The sequence below is a fragment of the Hyla sarda genome, unplaced genomic scaffold (assembly GCF_029499605.1).
Source record: "Hyla sarda isolate aHylSar1 unplaced genomic scaffold, aHylSar1.hap1 scaffold_1340, whole genome shotgun sequence".
In the NCBI taxonomy this organism is placed as follows: domain Eukaryota; kingdom Metazoa; phylum Chordata; class Amphibia; order Anura; family Hylidae; genus Hyla; species Hyla sarda.
This window is the reverse complement of record NW_026607966.1, coordinates 49,331-68,845: the sequence shown is the minus strand read 5'-3', so window position 1 is coordinate 68,845 and position 19,515 is coordinate 49,331. Positions and strand designations below refer to the sequence as shown.

Sequence of the window (19,515 nt, the reverse complement as noted above, 5' to 3'; positions counted from 1 at the left end):
GACATCACAAATCCCTTTGGTTACATACACAACAAAGCTGGGTTGTTGTTGTTTACACTCTGCAAGGCCTGTGGAAGTGAGTGACATCATAGCACTGTAGTTCTGAGGGTTCAAGATGGATGCAACAATCTCCTGTTGCTTCTATGAAGGCCGTAATAGACGACATCACCAAACAGCTCCATAGTCACATACACAGCAAAGGAGAGATGTTGTTTACACCTAGTGATGTCAGTGGTATTGAGTGACATCACAGCACAGTGCTAAGGCTCCTGGGCCTGGACACAGCAGCGGCTGCAATATCTCAACGGAGAATACGTTTATATCTATATGTGTGTGTGCGCATATATATATATATATATATATATATATATATTTCTCCGCCGAAATCACTTTTAAACCCATTTCCACCTTTTTTTCCCTTCTCTTCCTCTTACTTTTTTTTCACGTTTTTTTACGTTTTTCTCCTTTTCGCCTCTTTTCTGGGCGTATTATTCTTCTTTTTCTTCTTTTTTTTCGTCTAATGCATACCCCATCAGTGCAGCAATGCTTATTCAATACCGCCAGCAGATGGAGACACTGGGGGATAATTTTCTAAGGATTTATACTGATTTTTCCTGTCTGAATTTGTCGCACAGAAAGTTGCAGGCCAAATATGTGTGACATTTCTGCGACTTTAGCTTCTAGAGCATTTTTACAACATTATACATAGGTGCTGAATACATAAAAAGCGACTGTTCAGCGACAGACAAGTCGCATCGGCTGAAAGTAGGCCAGAATGTCAGTCCATGTTGGAGCAGGTTTAGATACAGTATAAAGCATAGATCTCAAAGTCTGTGCACAGAATTTAGCAAGGGCCTCGCACCTTCTGATGCATCAGGTAGGTGCACAATAGCATAGCCTAACCCTCTGTACTTTGGTCTATATTGATGCGGGACATAGACAGCCAGCTGATGACCAATCCATTAGTGCAATGGATGGCTGGAAGCATTTGTCTTTGCCTTTGCAATACCACAGAAGCAATGCATGGTCAATGTACAGCAATGACACACCTGTGTGAACAGCCAGGAGACCCCCCCCCCCCCCCCATGTTATGTTACATAGTTACATAGTTAGTACGGTCGAAAAAAGACATATGTCCATCACGTTCAACCAGGGAATTAAGGGGTAGGGGTGTGGCGCGATATTGGGGAAGGGATGAGATTTTATATTTCTTCATAAGCATTAATCTTATTTTGTCAATTAGGAACATTCAGCACCCACCCGCTATCAAGGCAGCTGCCTATCATGTCATGCCCTACCTGCACAGGTGTGCTGGCTACTCAAATGATCCAATTAAGGAGGCCATTTAGTCAGCAGCAGCAGAAGTCCTGTGCCTGGACGCTCCAACAGGGGCCAGACACAAGCAGAAGCAGAAGCAGCAGAAGCAGCAGCAGCACCACCTTTTGTTTTTTGGCTGCAGCAGCAGCAAGGCCCACAGGGCTGGCTAGCTGGCTAGCCAGCAAGCAGGTAGCAATGAAAGTAGGAATCTTTCTTTTTAACCCTGTAAGGGGGTGGTGCACTGTACCCGAAGATACTGCCATATCGGGTCAATGCATAGGGCGACGGAAGCAAGCTTCGAAATCGGCCCCCGTTCTCAAAAATCCATTTAATATATGGTCCCCAGATAGGGGACGTATCAGATATTAAACTGATAAGAACAGATACTACACTTGATCTTAGCCAAAAGGCCGAGAAGCGATAACCGTGAAAGGGGCGGGCCCAACAAGGTCCCCTTCATGGGCACTATCACTGCTTGCTGTCAGGGAGGCTGCCAGACAATTTTCCATGCACACTCTGGGCTGGGGGGCAGTCAACCACCAGTACACACAGCAGAACCTAAACCCATACCATTATTGCTAAGCAGCAAGACAGGGGCCCATTGCACTCCCACGGGGCCTTTTTAAATGCAATCCATAACCCGGATTTGCCAGGAACCCTTCTTACTCCTCCTACTTGCATGTGACACTGGGCTTAGGATCTGCATAGGAAACACACACACAAGCACACACCTACCTTTGTTGCCTGCAGATGCCTCCTTGGCTGTCCCCAAACGGTATCAAACCAACACCCACGGGAAGCTGTAAGCATAGAGGACATGCCTGCACCCCATTGGACTTACCTGTGTGGGTTAAATCCGGGTTATTTGACAACCTATGGCGGTGATGGTTCTGCTCAGGCAGAGCAGTGCTGATGCTCCTCATAAAGCTGTCGCTGCTGTGAAGGTTCTAGGTGACATCACAAATCCCTTTGGTTACATACACAACAAAGCTGGGTTGTTGTTGTTTACACTCTGCAAGGCCTGTGGAAGTGAGTGACATCATAGCACTGTAGTTCTGAGGGTTCAAGATGGATGCAACAATCTCCTGTTGCTTCTATGAAGGCCGTAATAGACGACATCACCAAACAGCTCCATAGTCACATACACAGCAAAGGAGAGATGTTGTTTACACCTAGTGATGTCAGTGGTATTGAGTGACATCACAGCACAGTGCTAAGGCTCCTGGGCCTGGACACAGCAGCGGCTGCAATATCTCAACGGAGAATACGTTTATATCTATATGTGTGTGTGCGCATATATATATATATATATATATATATATATATATATATATATATTTCTCCGCCGAAATCACTTTTAAACCCATTTCCACCTTTTTTTCCCTTCTCTTCCTCTTACTTTTTTTTCACGTTTTTTTACGTTTTTCTCCTTTTCGCCTCTTTTCTGGGCGTATTATTCTTCTTTTTCTTCTTTTTTTTCGTCTAATGCATACCCCATCAGTGCAGCAATGCTTATTCAATACCGCCAGCAGATGGAGACACTGGGGGATAATTTTCTAAGGATTTATACTGATTTTTCCTGTCTGAATTTGTCGCACAGAAAGTTGCAGGCCAAATATGTGTGACATTTCTGCGACTTTAGCTTCTAGAGCATTTTTACAACATTATACATAGGTGCTGAATACATAAAAAGCGACTGTTCAGCGACAGACAAGTCGCATCGGCTGAAAGTAGGCCAGAATGTCAGTCCATGTTGGAGCAGGTTTAGATACAGTCTAAAGCATAGATCTCAAAGTCTGTGCACAGAATTTAGCAAGGGCCTCGCACCTTCTGATGCATCAGGTAGGTGCACAATAGCATAGCCTAACCCTCTGTACTTTGGTCTATATTGATGCGGGACATAGACAGCCAGCTGATGACCAATCCATTAGTGCAATGGATGGCTGGAAGCATTTGTCTTTGCCTTTGCAATACCACAGAAGCAATGCATGGTCAATGTACAGCAATGACACACCTGTGTGAACAGCCAGGAGACCCCCCCCCCCCCATGTTATGTTACATAGTTACATAGTTAGTACGGTCGAAAAAAGACATATGTCCATCACGTTCAACCAGGGAATTAAGGGGTAGGGGTGTGGCGCGATATTGGGGAAGGGATGAGATTTTATATTTCTTCATAAGCATTAATCTTATTTTGTCAATTAGGAACATTCAGCACCCACCCGCTATCAAGGCAGCTGCCTATCATGTCATGCCCTACCTGCACAGGTGTGCTGGCTACTCAAATGATCCAATTAAGGAGGCCATTTAGTCAGCAGCAGCAGAAGTCCTGTGCCTGGACGCTCCAACAGGGGCCAGACACAAGCAGAAGCAGAAGCAGCAGAAGCAGCAGCAGCACCACCTTTTGTTTTTTGGCTGCAGCAGCAGCAAGGCCCACAGGGCTGGCTAGCTGGCTAGCCAGCAAGCAGGTAGCAATGAAAGTAGGAATCTTTCTTTTTAACCCTGTAAGGGGGTGGTGCACTGTACCCGAAGATACTGCCATATCGGGTCAATGCATAGGGCGACGGAAGCAAGCTTCGAAATCGGCCCCCGTTCTCAAAAATCCATTTAATATATGGTCCCCAGATAGGGGACGTATCAGATATTAAACTGATAAGAACAGATACTACACTTGATCTTAGCCAAAAGGCCGAGAAGCGATAACCGTGAAAGGGGCGGGCCCAACAAGGTCCCCTTCATGGGCACTATCACTGCTTGCTGTCAGGGAGGCTGCCAGACAATTTTCCATGCACACTCTGGGCTGGGGGGCAGTCAACCACCAGTACACACAGCAGAACCTAAACCCATACCATTATTGCTAAGCAGCAAGACAGGGGCCCATTGCACTCCCACGGGGCCTTTTTAAATGCAATCCATAACCCGGATTTGCCAGGAACCCTTCTTACTCCTCCTACTTGCATGTGACACTGGGCTTAGGATCTGCATAGGAAACACACACACAAGCACACACCTACCTTTGTTGCCTGCAGATGCCTCCTTGGCTGTCCCCAAACGGTATCAAACCAACACCCACGGGAAGCTGTAAGCATAGAGGACATGCCTGCACCCCATTGGACTTACCTGTGTGGGTTAAATCCGGGTTATTTGACAACCTATGGCGGTGATGGTTCTGCTCAGGCAGAGCAGTGCTGATGCTCCTCATAAAGCTGTCGCTGCTGTGAAGGTTCTAGGTGACATCACAAATCCCTTTGGTTACATACACAACAAAGCTGGGTTGTTGTTGTTTACACTCTGCAAGGCCTGTGGAAGTGAGTGACATCATAGCACTGTAGTTCTGAGGGTTCAAGATGGATGCAACAATCTCCTGTTGCTTCTATGAAGGCCGTAATAGACGACATCACCAAACAGCTCCATAGTCACATACACAGCAAAGGAGAGATGTTGTTTACACCTAGTGATGTCAGTGGTATTGAGTGACATCACAGCACAGTGCTAAGGCTCCTGGGCCTGGACACAGCAGCGGCTGCAATATCTCAACGGAGAATACGTTTATATCTATATGTGTGTGTGCGCATATATATATATATATATATATATATATATATTTCTCCGCCGAAATCACTTTTAAACCCATTTCCACCTTTTTTTCCCTTCTCTTCCTCTTACTTTTTTTTCACGTTTTTTTACGTTTTTCTCCTTTTCGCCTCTTTTCTGGGCGTATTATTCTTCTTTTTCTTCTTTTTTTTCGTCTAATGCATACCCCATCAGTGCAGCAATGCTTATTCAATACCGCCAGCAGATGGAGACACTGGGGGATAATTTTCTAAGGATTTATACTGATTTTTCCTGTCTGAATTTGTCGCACAGAAAGTTGCAGGCCAAATATGTGTGACATTTCTGCGACTTTAGCTTCTAGAGCATTTTTACAACATTATACATAGGTGCTGAATACATAAAAAGCGACTGTTCAGCGACAGACAAGTCGCATCGGCTGAAAGTAGGCCAGAATGTCAGTCCATGTTGGAGCAGGTTTAGATACAGTCTAAAGCATAGATCTCAAAGTCTGTGCACAGAATTTAGCAAGGGCCTCGCACCTTCTGATGCATCAGGTAGGTGCACAATAGCATAGCCTAACCCTCTGTACTTTGGTCTATATTGATGCGGGACATAGACAGCCAGCTGATGACCAATCCATTAGTGCAATGGATGGCTGGAAGCATTTGTCTTTGCCTTTGCAATACCACAGAAGCAATGCATGGTCAATGTACAGCAATGACACACCTGTGTGAACAGCCAGGAGACCCCCCCCCCCCCATGTTATGTTACATAGTTACATAGTTAGTACGGTCGAAAAAAGACATATGTCCATCACGTTCAACCAGGGAATTAAGGGGTAGGGGTGTGGCGCGATATTGGGGAAGGGATGAGATTTTATATTTCTTCATAAGCATTAATCTTATTTTGTCAATTAGGAACATTCAGCACCCACCCGCTATCAAGGCAGCTGCCTATCATGTCATGCCCTACCTGCACAGGTGTGCTGGCTACTCAAATGATCCAATTAAGGAGGCCATTTAGTCAGCAGCAGCAGAAGTCCTGTGCCTGGACGCTCCAACAGGGGCCAGACACAAGCAGAAGCAGAAGCAGCAGAAGCAGCAGCAGCACCACCTTTTGTTTTTTGGCTGCAGCAGCAGCAAGGCCCACAGGGCTGGCTAGCTGGCTAGCCAGCAAGCAGGTAGCAATGAAAGTAGGAATCTTTCTTTTTAACCCTGTAAGGGGGTGGTGCACTGTACCCGAAGATACTGCCATATCGGGTCAATGCATAGGGCGACGGAAGCAAGCTTCGAAATCGGCCCCCGTTCTCAAAAATCCATTTAATATATGGTCCCCAGATAGGGGACGTATCAGATATTAAACTGATAAGAACAGATACTACACTTGATCTTAGCCAAAAGGCCGAGAAGCGATAACCGTGAAAGGGGCGGGCCCAACAAGGTCCCCTTCATGGGCACTATCACTGCTTGCTGTCAGGGAGGCTGCCAGACAATTTTCCATGCACACTCTGGGCTGGGGGGCAGTCAACCACCAGTACACACAGCAGAACCTAAACCCATACCATTATTGCTAAGCAGCAAGACAGGGGCCCATTGCACTCCCACGGGGCCTTTTTAAATGCAATCCATAACCCGGATTTGCCAGGAACCCTTCTTACTCCTCCTACTTGCATGTGACACTGGGCTTAGGATCTGCATAGGAAACACACACACAAGCACACACCTACCTTTGTTGCCTGCAGATGCCTCCTTGGCTGTCCCCAAACGGTATCAAACCAACACCCACGGGAAGCTGTAAGCATAGAGGACATGCCTGCACCCCATTGGACTTACCTGTGTGGGTTAAATCCGGGTTATTTGACAACCTATGGCGGTGATGGTTCTGCTCAGGCAGAGCAGTGCTGATGCTCCTCATAAAGCTGTCGCTGCTGTGAAGGTTCTAGGTGACATCACAAATCCCTTTGGTTACATACACAACAAAGCTGGGTTGTTGTTGTTTACACTCTGCAAGGCCTGTGGAAGTGAGTGACATCATAGCACTGTAGTTCTGAGGGTTCAAGATGGATGCAACAATCTCCTGTTGCTTCTATGAAGGCCGTAATAGACGACATCACCAAACAGCTCCATAGTCACATACACAGCAAAGGAGAGATGTTGTTTACACCTAGTGATGTCAGTGGTATTGAGTGACATCACAGCACAGTGCTAAGGCTCCTGGGCCTGGACACAGCAGCGGCTGCAATATCTCAACGGAGAATACGTTTATATCTATATGTGTGTGTGCGCATATATATATATATATATATATATATATATATATATATATATATTTCTCCGCCGAAATCACTTTTAAACCCATTTCCACCTTTTTTTCCCTTCTCTTCCTCTTACTTTTTTTTCACGTTTTTTTACGTTTTTCTCCTTTTCGCCTCTTTTCTGGGCGTATTATTCTTCTTTTTCTTCTTTTTTTTCGTCTAATGCATACCCCATCAGTGCAGCAATGCTTATTCAATACCGCCAGCAGATGGAGACACTGGGGGATAATTTTCTAAGGATTTATACTGATTTTTCCTGTCTGAATTTGTCGCACAGAAAGTTGCAGGCCAAATATGTGTGACATTTCTGCGACTTTAGCTTCTAGAGCATTTTTACAACATTATACATAGGTGCTGAATACATAAAAAGCGACTGTTCAGCGACAGACAAGTCGCATCGGCTGAAAGTAGGCCAGAATGTCAGTCCATGTTGGAGCAGGTTTAGATACAGTCTAAAGCATAGATCTCAAAGTCTGTGCACAGAATTTAGCAAGGGCCTCGCACCTTCTGATGCATCAGGTAGGTGCACAATAGCATAGCCTAACCCTCTGTACTTTGGTCTATATTGATGCGGGACATAGACAGCCAGCTGATGACCAATCCATTAGTGCAATGGATGGCTGGAAGCATTTGTCTTTGCCTTTGCAATACCACAGAAGCAATGCATGGTCAATGTACAGCAATGACACACCTGTGTGAACAGCCAGGAGACCCCCCCCCCCCCATGTTATGTTACATAGTTACATAGTTAGTACGGTCGAAAAAAGACATATGTCCATCACGTTCAACCAGGGAATTAAGGGGTAGGGGTGTGGCGCGATATTGGGGAAGGGATGAGATTTTATATTTCTTCATAAGCATTAATCTTATTTTGTCAATTAGGAACATTCAGCACCCACCCGCTATCAAGGCAGCTGCCTATCATGTCATGCCCTACCTGCACAGGTGTGCTGGCTACTCAAATGATCCAATTAAGGAGGCCATTTAGTCAGCAGCAGCAGAAGTCCTGTGCCTGGACGCTCCAACAGGGGCCAGACACAAGCAGAAGCAGAAGCAGCAGAAGCAGCAGCAGCACCACCTTTTGTTTTTTGGCTGCAGCAGCAGCAAGGCCCACAGGGCTGGCTAGCTGGCTAGCCAGCAAGCAGGTAGCAATGAAAGTAGGAATCTTTCTTTTTAACCCTGTAAGGGGGTGGTGCACTGTACCCGAAGATACTGCCATATCGGGTCAATGCATAGGGCGACGGAAGCAAGCTTCGAAATCGGCCCCCGTTCTCAAAAATCCATTTAATATATGGTCCCCAGATAGGGGACGTATCAGATATTAAACTGATAAGAACAGATACTACACTTGATCTTAGCCAAAAGGCCGAGAAGCGATAACCGTGAAAGGGGCGGGCCCAACAAGGTCCCCTTCATGGGCACTATCACTGCTTGCTGTCAGGGAGGCTGCCAGACAATTTTCCATGCACACTCTGGGCTGGGGGGCAGTCAACCACCAGTACACACAGCAGAACCTAAACCCATACCATTATTGCTAAGCAGCAAGACAGGGGCCCATTGCACTCCCACGGGGCCTTTTTAAATGCAATCCATAACCCGGATTTGCCAGGAACCCTTCTTACTCCTCCTACTTGCATGTGACACTGGGCTTAGGATCTGCATAGGAAACACACACACAAGCACACACCTACCTTTGTTGCCTGCAGATGCCTCCTTGGCTGTCCCCAAACGGTATCAAACCAACACCCACGGGAAGCTGTAAGCATAGAGGACATGCCTGCACCCCATTGGACTTACCTGTGTGGGTTAAATCCGGGTTATTTGACAACCTATGGCGGTGATGGTTCTGCTCAGGCAGAGCAGTGCTGATGCTCCTCATAAAGCTGTCGCTGCTGTGAAGGTTCTAGGTGACATCACAAATCCCTTTGGTTACATACACAACAAAGCTGGGTTGTTGTTGTTTACACTCTGCAAGGCCTGTGGAAGTGAGTGACATCATAGCACTGTAGTTCTGAGGGTTCAAGATGGATGCAACAATCTCCTGTTGCTTCTATGAAGGCCGTAATAGACGACATCACCAAACAGCTCCATAGTCACATACACAGCAAAGGAGAGATGTTGTTTACACCTAGTGATGTCAGTGGTATTGAGTGACATCACAGCACAGTGCTAAGGCTCCTGGGCCTGGACACAGCAGCGGCTGCAATATCTCAACGGAGAATACGTTTATATCTATATGTGTGTGTGCGCATATATATATATATATATATATATATATATATATATATATATATATTTCTCCGCCGAAATCACTTTTAAACCCATTTCCACCTTTTTTTCCCTTCTCTTCCTCTTACTTTTTTTTCACGTTTTTTTACGTTTTTCTCCTTTTCGCCTCTTTTCTGGGCGTATTATTCTTCTTTTTCTTCTTTTTTTTCGTCTAATGCATACCCCATCAGTGCAGCAATGCTTATTCAATACCGCCAGCAGATGGAGACACTGGGGGATAATTTTCTAAGGATTTATACTGATTTTTCCTGTCTGAATTTGTCGCACAGAAAGTTGCAGGCCAAATATGTGTGACATTTCTGCGACTTTAGCTTCTAGAGCATTTTTACAACATTATACATAGGTGCTGAATACATAAAAAGCGACTGTTCAGCGACAGACAAGTCGCATCGGCTGAAAGTAGGCCAGAATGTCAGTCCATGTTGGAGCAGGTTTAGATACAGTCTAAAGCATAGATCTCAAAGTCTGTGCACAGAATTTAGCAAGGGCCTCGCACCTTCTGATGCATCAGGTAGGTGCACAATAGCATAGCCTAACCCTCTGTACTTTGGTCTATATTGATGCGGGACATAGACAGCCAGCTGATGACCAATCCATTAGTGCAATGGATGGCTGGAAGCATTTGTCTTTGCCTTTGCAATACCACAGAAGCAATGCATGGTCAATGTACAGCAATGACACACCTGTGTGAACAGCCAGGAGACCCCCCCCCCCCCATGTTATGTTACATAGTTACATAGTTAGTACGGTCGAAAAAAGACATATGTCCATCACGTTCAACCAGGGAATTAAGGGGTAGGGGTGTGGCGCGATATTGGGGAAGGGATGAGATTTTATATTTCTTCATAAGCATTAATCTTATTTTGTCAATTAGGAACATTCAGCACCCACCCGCTATCAAGGCAGCTGCCTATCATGTCATGCCCTACCTGCACAGGTGTGCTGGCTACTCAAATGATCCAATTAAGGAGGCCATTTAGTCAGCAGCAGCAGAAGTCCTGTGCCTGGACGCTCCAACAGGGGCCAGACACAAGCAGAAGCAGAAGCAGCAGAAGCAGCAGCAGCACCACCTTTTGTTTTTTGGCTGCAGCAGCAGCAAGGCCCACAGGGCTGGCTAGCTGGCTAGCCAGCAAGCAGGTAGCAATGAAAGTAGGAATCTTTCTTTTTAACCCTGTAAGGGGGTGGTGCACTGTACCCGAAGATACTGCCATATCGGGTCAATGCATAGGGCGACGGAAGCAAGCTTCGAAATCGGCCCCCGTTCTCAAAAATCCATTTAATATATGGTCCCCAGATAGGGGACGTATCAGATATTAAACTGATAAGAACAGATACTACACTTGATCTTAGCCAAAAGGCCGAGAAGCGATAACCGTGAAAGGGGCGGGCCCAACAAGGTCCCCTTCATGGGCACTATCACTGCTTGCTGTCAGGGAGGCTGCCAGACAATTTTCCATGCACACTCTGGGCTGGGGGGCAGTCAACCACCAGTACACACAGCAGAACCTAAACCCATACCATTATTGCTAAGCAGCAAGACAGGGGCCCATTGCACTCCCACGGGGCCTTTTTAAATGCAATCCATAACCCGGATTTGCCAGGAACCCTTCTTACTCCTCCTACTTGCATGTGACACTGGGCTTAGGATCTGCATAGGAAACACACACACAAGCACACACCTACCTTTGTTGCCTGCAGATGCCTCCTTGGCTGTCCCCAAACGGTATCAAACCAACACCCACGGGAAGCTGTAAGCATAGAGGACATGCCTGCACCCCATTGGACTTACCTGTGTGGGTTAAATCCGGGTTATTTGACAACCTATGGCGGTGATGGTTCTGCTCAGGCAGAGCAGTGCTGATGCTCCTCATAAAGCTGTCGCTGCTGTGAAGGTTCTAGGTGACATCACAAATCCCTTTGGTTACATACACAACAAAGCTGGGTTGTTGTTGTTTACACTCTGCAAGGCCTGTGGAAGTGAGTGACATCATAGCACTGTAGTTCTGAGGGTTCAAGATGGATGCAACAATCTCCTGTTGCTTCTATGAAGGCCGTAATAGACGACATCACCAAACAGCTCCATAGTCACATACACAGCAAAGGAGAGATGTTGTTTACACCTAGTGATGTCAGTGGTATTGAGTGACATCACAGCACAGTGCTAAGGCTCCTGGGCCTGGACACAGCAGCGGCTGCAATATCTCAACGGAGAATACGTTTATATCTATATGTGTGTGTGCGCATATATATATATATATATATATATATATATATATATATATATATTTCTCCGCCGAAATCACTTTTAAACCCATTTCCACCTTTTTTTCCCTTCTCTTCCTCTTACTTTTTTTTCACGTTTTTTTACGTTTTTCTCCTTTTCGCCTCTTTTCTGGGCGTATTATTCTTCTTTTTCTTCTTTTTTTTCGTCTAATGCATACCCCATCAGTGCAGCAATGCTTATTCAATACCGCCAGCAGATGGAGACACTGGGGGATAATTTTCTAAGGATTTATACTGATTTTTCCTGTCTGAATTTGTCGCACAGAAAGTTGCAGGCCAAATATGTGTGACATTTCTGCGACTTTAGCTTCTAGAGCATTTTTACAACATTATACATAGGTGCTGAATACATAAAAAGCGACTGTTCAGCGACAGACAAGTCGCATCGGCTGAAAGTAGGCCAGAATGTCAGTCCATGTTGGAGCAGGTTTAGATACAGTCTAAAGCATAGATCTCAAAGTCTGTGCACAGAATTTAGCAAGGGCCTCGCACCTTCTGATGCATCAGGTAGGTGCACAATAGCATAGCCTAACCCTCTGTACTTTGGTCTATATTGATGCGGGACATAGACAGCCAGCTGATGACCAATCCATTAGTGCAATGGATGGCTGGAAGCATTTGTCTTTGCCTTTGCAATACCACAGAAGCAATGCATGGTCAATGTACAGCAATGACACACCTGTGTGAACAGCCAGGAGACCCCCCCCCCCCCATGTTATGTTACATAGTTACATAGTTAGTACGGTCGAAAAAAGACATATGTCCATCACGTTCAACCAGGGAATTAAGGGGTAGGGGTGTGGCGCGATATTGGGGAAGGGATGAGATTTTATATTTCTTCATAAGCATTAATCTTATTTTGTCAATTAGGAACATTCAGCACCCACCCGCTATCAAGGCAGCTGCCTATCATGTCATGCCCTACCTGCACAGGTGTGCTGGCTACTCAAATGATCCAATTAAGGAGGCCATTTAGTCAGCAGCAGCAGAAGTCCTGTGCCTGGACGCTCCAACAGGGGCCAGACACAAGCAGAAGCAGAAGCAGCAGAAGCAGCAGCAGCACCACCTTTTGTTTTTTGGCTGCAGCAGCAGCAAGGCCCACAGGGCTGGCTAGCTGGCTAGCCAGCAAGCAGGTAGCAATGAAAGTAGGAATCTTTCTTTTTAACCCTGTAAGGGGGTGGTGCACTGTACCCGAAGATACTGCCATATCGGGTCAATGCATAGGGCGACGGAAGCAAGCTTCGAAATCGGCCCCCGTTCTCAAAAATCCATTTAATATATGGTCCCCAGATAGGGGACGTATCAGATATTAAACTGATAAGAACAGATACTACACTTGATCTTAGCCAAAAGGCCGAGAAGCGATAACCGTGAAAGGGGCGGGCCCAACAAGGTCCCCTTCATGGGCACTATCACTGCTTGCTGTCAGGGAGGCTGCCAGACAATTTTCCATGCACACTCTGGGCTGGGGGGCAGTCAACCACCAGTACACACAGCAGAACCTAAACCCATACCATTATTGCTAAGCAGCAAGACAGGGGCCCATTGCACTCCCACGGGGCCTTTTTAAATGCAATCCATAACCCGGATTTGCCAGGAACCCTTCTTACTCCTCCTACTTGCATGTGACACTGGGCTTAGGATCTGCATAGGAAACACACACACAAGCACACACCTACCTTTGTTGCCTGCAGATGCCTCCTTGGCTGTCCCCAAACGGTATCAAACCAACACCCACGGGAAGCTGTAAGCATAGAGGACATGCCTGCACCCCATTGGACTTACCTGTGTGGGTTAAATCCGGGTTATTTGACAACCTATGGCGGTGATGGTTCTGCTCAGGCAGAGCAGTGCTGATGCTCCTCATAAAGCTGTCGCTGCTGTGAAGGTTCTAGGTGACATCACAAATCCCTTTGGTTACATACACAACAAAGCTGGGTTGTTGTTGTTTACACTCTGCAAGGCCTGTGGAAGTGAGTGACATCATAGCACTGTAGTTCTGAGGGTTCAAGATGGATGCAACAATCTCCTGTTGCTTCTATGAAGGCCGTAATAGACGACATCACCAAACAGCTCCATAGTCACATACACAGCAAAGGAGAGATGTTGTTTACACCTAGTGATGTCAGTGGTATTGAGTGACATCACAGCACAGTGCTAAGGCTCCTGGGCCTGGACACAGCAGCGGCTGCAATATCTCAACGGAGAATACGTTTATATCTATATGTGTGTGTGCGCATATATATATATATATATATATATATATATATATATATATATATTTCTCCGCCGAAATCACTTTTAAACCCATTTCCACCTTTTTTTCCCTTCTCTTCCTCTTACTTTTTTTTCACGTTTTTTTACGTTTTTCTCCTTTTCGCCTCTTTTCTGGGCGTATTATTCTTCTTTTTCTTCTTTTTTTTCGTCTAATGCATACCCCATCAGTGCAGCAATGCTTATTCAATACCGCCAGCAGATGGAGACACTGGGGGATAATTTTCTAAGGATTTATACTGATTTTTCCTGTCTGAATTTGTCGCACAGAAAGTTGCAGGCCAAATATGTGTGACATTTCTGCGACTTTAGCTTCTAGAGCATTTTTACAACATTATACATAGGTGCTGAATACATAAAAAGCGACTGTTCAGCGACAGACAAGTCGCATCGGCTGAAAGTAGGCCAGAATGTCAGTCCATGTTGGAGCAGGTTTAGATACAGTCTAAAGCATAGATCTCAAAGTCTGTGCACAGAATTTAGCAAGGGCCTCGCACCTTCTGATGCATCAGGTAGGTGCACAATAGCATAGCCTAACCCTCTGTACTTTGGTCTATATTGATGCGGGACATAGACAGCCAGCTGATGACCAATCCATTAGTGCAATGGATGGCTGGAAGCATTTGTCTTTGCCTTTGCAATACCACAGAAGCAATGCATGGTCAATGTACAGCAATGACACACCTGTGTGAACAGCCAGGAGACCCCCCCCCCCCCATGTTATGTTACATAGTTACATAGTTAGTACGGTCGAAAAAAGACATATGTCCATCACGTTCAACCAGGGAATTAAGGGGTAGGGGTGTGGCGCGATATTGGGGAAGGGATGAGATTTTATATTTCTTCATAAGCATTAATCTTATTTTGTCAATTAGGAACATTCAGCACCCACCCGCTATCAAGGCAGCTGCCTATCATGTCATGCCCTACCTGCACAGGTGTGCTGGCTACTCAAATGATCCAATTAAGGAGGCCATTTAGTCAGCAGCAGCAGAAGTCCTGTGCCTGGACGCTCCAACAGGGGCCAGACACAAGCAGAAGCAGAAGCAGCAGAAGCAGCAGCAGCACCACCTTTTGTTTTTTGGCTGCAGCAGCAGCAAGGCCCACAGGGCTGGCTAGCTGGCTAGCCAGCAAGCAGGTAGCAATGAAAGTAGGAATCTTTCTTTTTAACCCTGTAAGGGGGTGGTGCACTGTACCCGAAGATACTGCCATATCGGGTCAATGCATAGGGCGACGGAAGCAAGCTTCGAAATCGGCCCCCGTTCTCAAAAATCCATTTAATATATGGTCCCCAGATAGGGGACGTATCAGATATTAAACTGATAAGAACAGATACTACACTTGATCTTAGCCAAAAGGCCGAGAAGCGATAACCGTGAAAGGGGCGGGCCCAACAAGGTCCCCTTCATGGGCACTATCACTGCTTGCTGTCAGGGAGGCTGCCAGACAATTTTCCATGCACACTCTGGGCTGGGGGGCAGTCAACCACCAGTACACACAGCAGAACCTAAACCCATACCATTATTGCTAAGCAGCAAGACAGGGGCCCATTGCACTCCCACGGGGCCTTTTTAAATGCAATCCATAACCCGGATTTGCCAGGAACCCTTCTTACTCCTCCTACTTGCATGTGACACTGGGCTTAGGATCTGCATAGGAAACACACACACAAGCACACACCTACCTTTGTTGCCTGCAGATGCCTCCTTGGCTGTCCCCAAACGGTATCAAACCAACACCCACGGGAAGCTGTAAGCATAGAGGACATGCCTGCACCCCATTGGACTTACCTGTGTGGGTTAAATCCGGGTTATTTGACAACCTATGGCGGTGATGGTTCTGCTCAGGCAGAGCAGTGCTGATGCTCCTCATAAAGCTGTCGCTGCTGTGAAGGTTCTAGGTGACATCACAAATCCCTTTGGTTACATACACAACAAAGCTGGGTTGTTGTTGTTTACACTCTGCAAGGCCTGTGGAAGTGAGTGACATCATAGCACTGTAGTTCTGAGGGTTCAAGATGGATGCAACAATCTCCTGTTGCTTCTATGAAGGCCGTAATAGACGACATCACCAAACAGCTCCATAGTCACATACACAGCAAAGGAGAGATGTTGTTTACACCTAGTGATGTCAGTGGTATTGAGTGACATCACAGCACAGTGCTAAGGCTCCTGGGCCTGGACACAGCAGCGGCTGCAATATCTCAACGGAGAATACGTTTATATCTATATGTGTGTGTGCGCATATATATATATATATATATATATATATATATTTCTCCGCCGAAATCACTTTTAAACCCATTTCCACCTTTTTTTCCCTTCTCTTCCTCTTACTTTTTTTTCACGTTTTTTTACGTTTTTCTCCTTTTCGCCTCTTTTCTGGGCGTATTATTCTTCTTTTTCTTCTTTTTTTTCGTCTAATGCATACCCCATCAGTGCAGCAATGCTTATTCAATACCGCCAGCAGATGGAGACACTGGGGGATAATTTTCTAAGGATTTATACTGATTTTTCCTGTCTGAATTTGTCGCACAGAAAGTTGCAGGCCAAATATGTGTGACATTTCTGCGACTTTAGCTTCTAGAGCATTTTTACAACATTATACATAGGTGCTGAATACATAAAAAGCGACTGTTCAGCGACAGACAAGTCGCATCGGCTGAAAGTAGGCCAGAATGTCAGTCCATGTTGGAGCAGGTTTAGATACAGTCTAAAGCATAGATCTCAAAGTCTGTGCACAGAATTTAGCAAGGGCCTCGCACCTTCTGATGCATCAGGTAGGTGCACAATAGCATAGCCTAACCCTCTGTACTTTGGTCTATATTGATGCGGGACATAGACAGCCAGCTGATGACCAATCCATTAGTGCAATGGATGGCTGGAAGCATTTGTCTTTGCCTTTGCAATACCACAGAAGCAATGCATGGTCAATGTACAGCAATGACACACCTGTGTGAACAGCCAGGAGACCCCCCCCCCCCCATGTTATGTTACATAGTTACATAGTTAGTACGGTCGAAAAAAGACATATGTCCATCACGTTCAACCAGGGAATTAAGGGGTAGGGGTGTGGCGCGATATTGGGGAAGGGATGAGATTTTATATTTCTTCATAAGCATTAATCTTATTTTGTCAATTAGGAACATTCAGCACCCACCCGCTATCAAGGCAGCTGCCTATCATGTCATGCCCTACCTGCACAGGTGTGCTGGCTACTCAAATGATCCAATTAAGGAGGCCATTTAGTCAGCAGCAGCAGAAGTCCTGTGCCTGGACGCTCCAACAGGGGCCAGACACAAGCAGAAGCAGAAGCAGCAGAAGCAGCAGCAGCACCACCTTTTGTTTTTTGGCTGCAGCAGCAGCAAGGCCCACAGGGCTGGCTAGCTGGCTAGCCAGCAAGCAGGTAGCAATGAAAGTAGGAATCTTTCTTTTTAACCCTGTAAGGGGGTGGTGCACTGTACCCGAAGATACTGCCATATCGGGTCAATGCATAGGGCGACGGAAGCAAGCTTCGAAATCGGCCCCCGTTCTCAAAAATCCATTTAATATATGGTCCCCAGATAGGGGACGTATCAGATATTAAACTGATAAGAACAGATACTACACTTGATCTTAGCCAAAAGGCCGAGAAGCGATAACCGTGAAAGGGGCGGGCCCAACAAGGTCCCCTTCATGGGCACTATCACTGCTTGCTGTCAGGGAGGCTGCCAGACAATTTTCCATGCACACTCTGGGCTGGGGGGCAGTCAACCACCAGTACACACAGCAGAACCTAAACCCATACCATTATTGCTAAGCAGCAAGACAGGGGCCCATTGCACTCCCACGGGGCCTTTTTAAATGCAATCCATAACCCGGATTTGCCAGGAACCCTTCTTACTCCTCCTACTTGCATGTGACACTGGGCTTAGGATCTGCATAGGAAACACACACACAAGCACACACCTACCTTTGTTGCCTGCAGATGCCTCCTTGGCTGTCCCCAAACGGTATCAAACCAACACCCACGGGAAGCTGTAAGCATAGAGGACATGCCTGCACCCCATTGGACTTACCTGTGTGGGTTAAATCCGGGTTATTTGACAACCTATGGCGGTGATGGTTCTGCTCAGGCAGAGCAGTGCTGATGCTCCTCATAAAGCTGTCGCTGCTGTGAAGGTTCTAGGTGACATCACAAATCCCTTTGGTTACATACACAACAAAGCTGGGTTGTTGTTGTTTACACTCTGCAAGGCCTGTGGAAGTGAGTGACATCATAGCACTGTAGTTCTGAGGGTTCAAGATGGATGCAACAATCTCCTGTTGCTTCTATGAAGGCCGTAATAGACGACATCACCAAACAGCTCCATAGTCACATACACAGCAAAGGAGAGATGTTGTTTACACCTAGTGATGTCAGTGGTATTGAGTGACATCACAGCACAGTGCTAAGGCTCCTGGGCCTGGACACAGCAGCGGCTGCAATATCTCAACGGAGAATACGTTTATATCTATATGTGTGTGTGCGCATATATATATATATATATATATATATATATATATATATATATATTTCTCCGCCGAAATCACTTTTAAACCCATTTCCACCTTTTTTTCCCTTCTCTTCCTCTTACTTTTTTTTCACGTTTTTTTACGTTTTTCTCCTTTTCGCCTCTTTTCTGGGCGTATTATTCTTCTTTTTCTTCTTTTTTTTCGTCTAATGCATACCCCATCAGTGCAGCAATGCTTATTCAATACCGCCAGCAGATGGAGACACTGGGGGATAATTTTCTAAGGATTTATACTGATTTTTCCTGTCTGAATTTGTCGCACAGAAAGTTGCAGGCCAAATATGTGTGACATTTCTGCGACTTTAGCTTCTAGAGCATTTTTACAACATTATACATAGGTGCTGAATACATAAAAAGCGACTGTTCAGCGACAGACAAGTCGCATCGGCTGAAAGTAGGCCAGAATGTCAGTCCATGTTGGAGCAGGTTTAGATACAGTCTAAAGCATAGATCTCAAAGTCTGTGCACAGAATTTAGCAAGGGCCTCGCACCTTCTGATGCATCAGGTAGGTGCACAATAGCATAGCCTAACCCTCTGTACTTTGGTCTATATTGATGCGGGACATAGACAGCCAGCTGATGACCAATCCATTAGTGCAATGGATGGCTGGAAGCATTTGTCTTTGCCTTTGCAATACCACAGAAGCAATGCATGGTCAATGTACAGCAATGACACACCTGTGTGAACAGCCAGGAGACCCCCCCCCCCCCATGTTATGTTACATAGTTACATAGTTAGTACGGTCGAAAAAAGACATATGTCCATCACGTTCAACCAGGGAATTAAGGGGTAGGGGTGTGGCGCGATATTGGGGAAGGGATGAGATTTTATATTTCTTCATAAGCATTAATCTTATTTTGTCAATTAGGAACATTCAGCACCCACCCGCTATCAAGGCAGCTGCCTATCATGTCATGCCCTACCTGCACA

At 45.9% G+C, this 19,515-nt stretch overlaps 8 non-coding genes across 8 annotated transcripts; all 8 read right to left on the bottom strand.

Annotated features, from left to right (window-relative positions):
• Positions 1 to 1,548: 1,548 nt before the first annotated feature.
• LOC130305882 (U2 spliceosomal RNA) lies at positions 1,549 to 1,739 on the bottom strand. The gene has a single exon (XR_008855305.1). It is a non-coding gene; the product is annotated as a U2 spliceosomal RNA (small nuclear RNA).
• Positions 1,740 to 3,827: 2,088 nt separating this feature from the next.
• On the bottom strand, positions 3,828 to 4,018 carry LOC130305881 (U2 spliceosomal RNA). Its single transcript, XR_008855304.1, has one exon. It is a non-coding gene; the product is annotated as a U2 spliceosomal RNA (small nuclear RNA).
• Positions 4,019 to 6,094: 2,076 nt separating this feature from the next.
• Positions 6,095 to 6,285, bottom strand: LOC130305880 (U2 spliceosomal RNA). Its single transcript, XR_008855303.1, has one exon. It is a non-coding gene; the product is annotated as a U2 spliceosomal RNA (small nuclear RNA).
• Positions 6,286 to 8,373: 2,088 nt separating this feature from the next.
• On the bottom strand, positions 8,374 to 8,564 carry LOC130305879 (U2 spliceosomal RNA). Its single transcript, XR_008855302.1, has one exon. It is a non-coding gene; the product is annotated as a U2 spliceosomal RNA (small nuclear RNA).
• Positions 8,565 to 10,654: 2,090 nt separating this feature from the next.
• LOC130305877 (U2 spliceosomal RNA) lies at positions 10,655 to 10,845 on the bottom strand. The gene has a single exon (XR_008855301.1). It is a non-coding gene; the product is annotated as a U2 spliceosomal RNA (small nuclear RNA).
• A 2,088-nt stretch (positions 10,846 to 12,933) lies between these two features.
• Positions 12,934 to 13,124, bottom strand: LOC130305876 (U2 spliceosomal RNA). The gene has a single exon (XR_008855300.1). It is a non-coding gene; the product is annotated as a U2 spliceosomal RNA (small nuclear RNA).
• Positions 13,125 to 15,212: 2,088 nt separating this feature from the next.
• On the bottom strand, positions 15,213 to 15,403 carry LOC130305875 (U2 spliceosomal RNA). Its single transcript, XR_008855299.1, has one exon. It is a non-coding gene; the product is annotated as a U2 spliceosomal RNA (small nuclear RNA).
• A 2,076-nt stretch (positions 15,404 to 17,479) lies between these two features.
• On the bottom strand, positions 17,480 to 17,670 carry LOC130305874 (U2 spliceosomal RNA). The gene has a single exon (XR_008855298.1). It is a non-coding gene; the product is annotated as a U2 spliceosomal RNA (small nuclear RNA).
• Between the last annotated feature and the right edge of the window lie 1,845 nt (positions 17,671 to 19,515).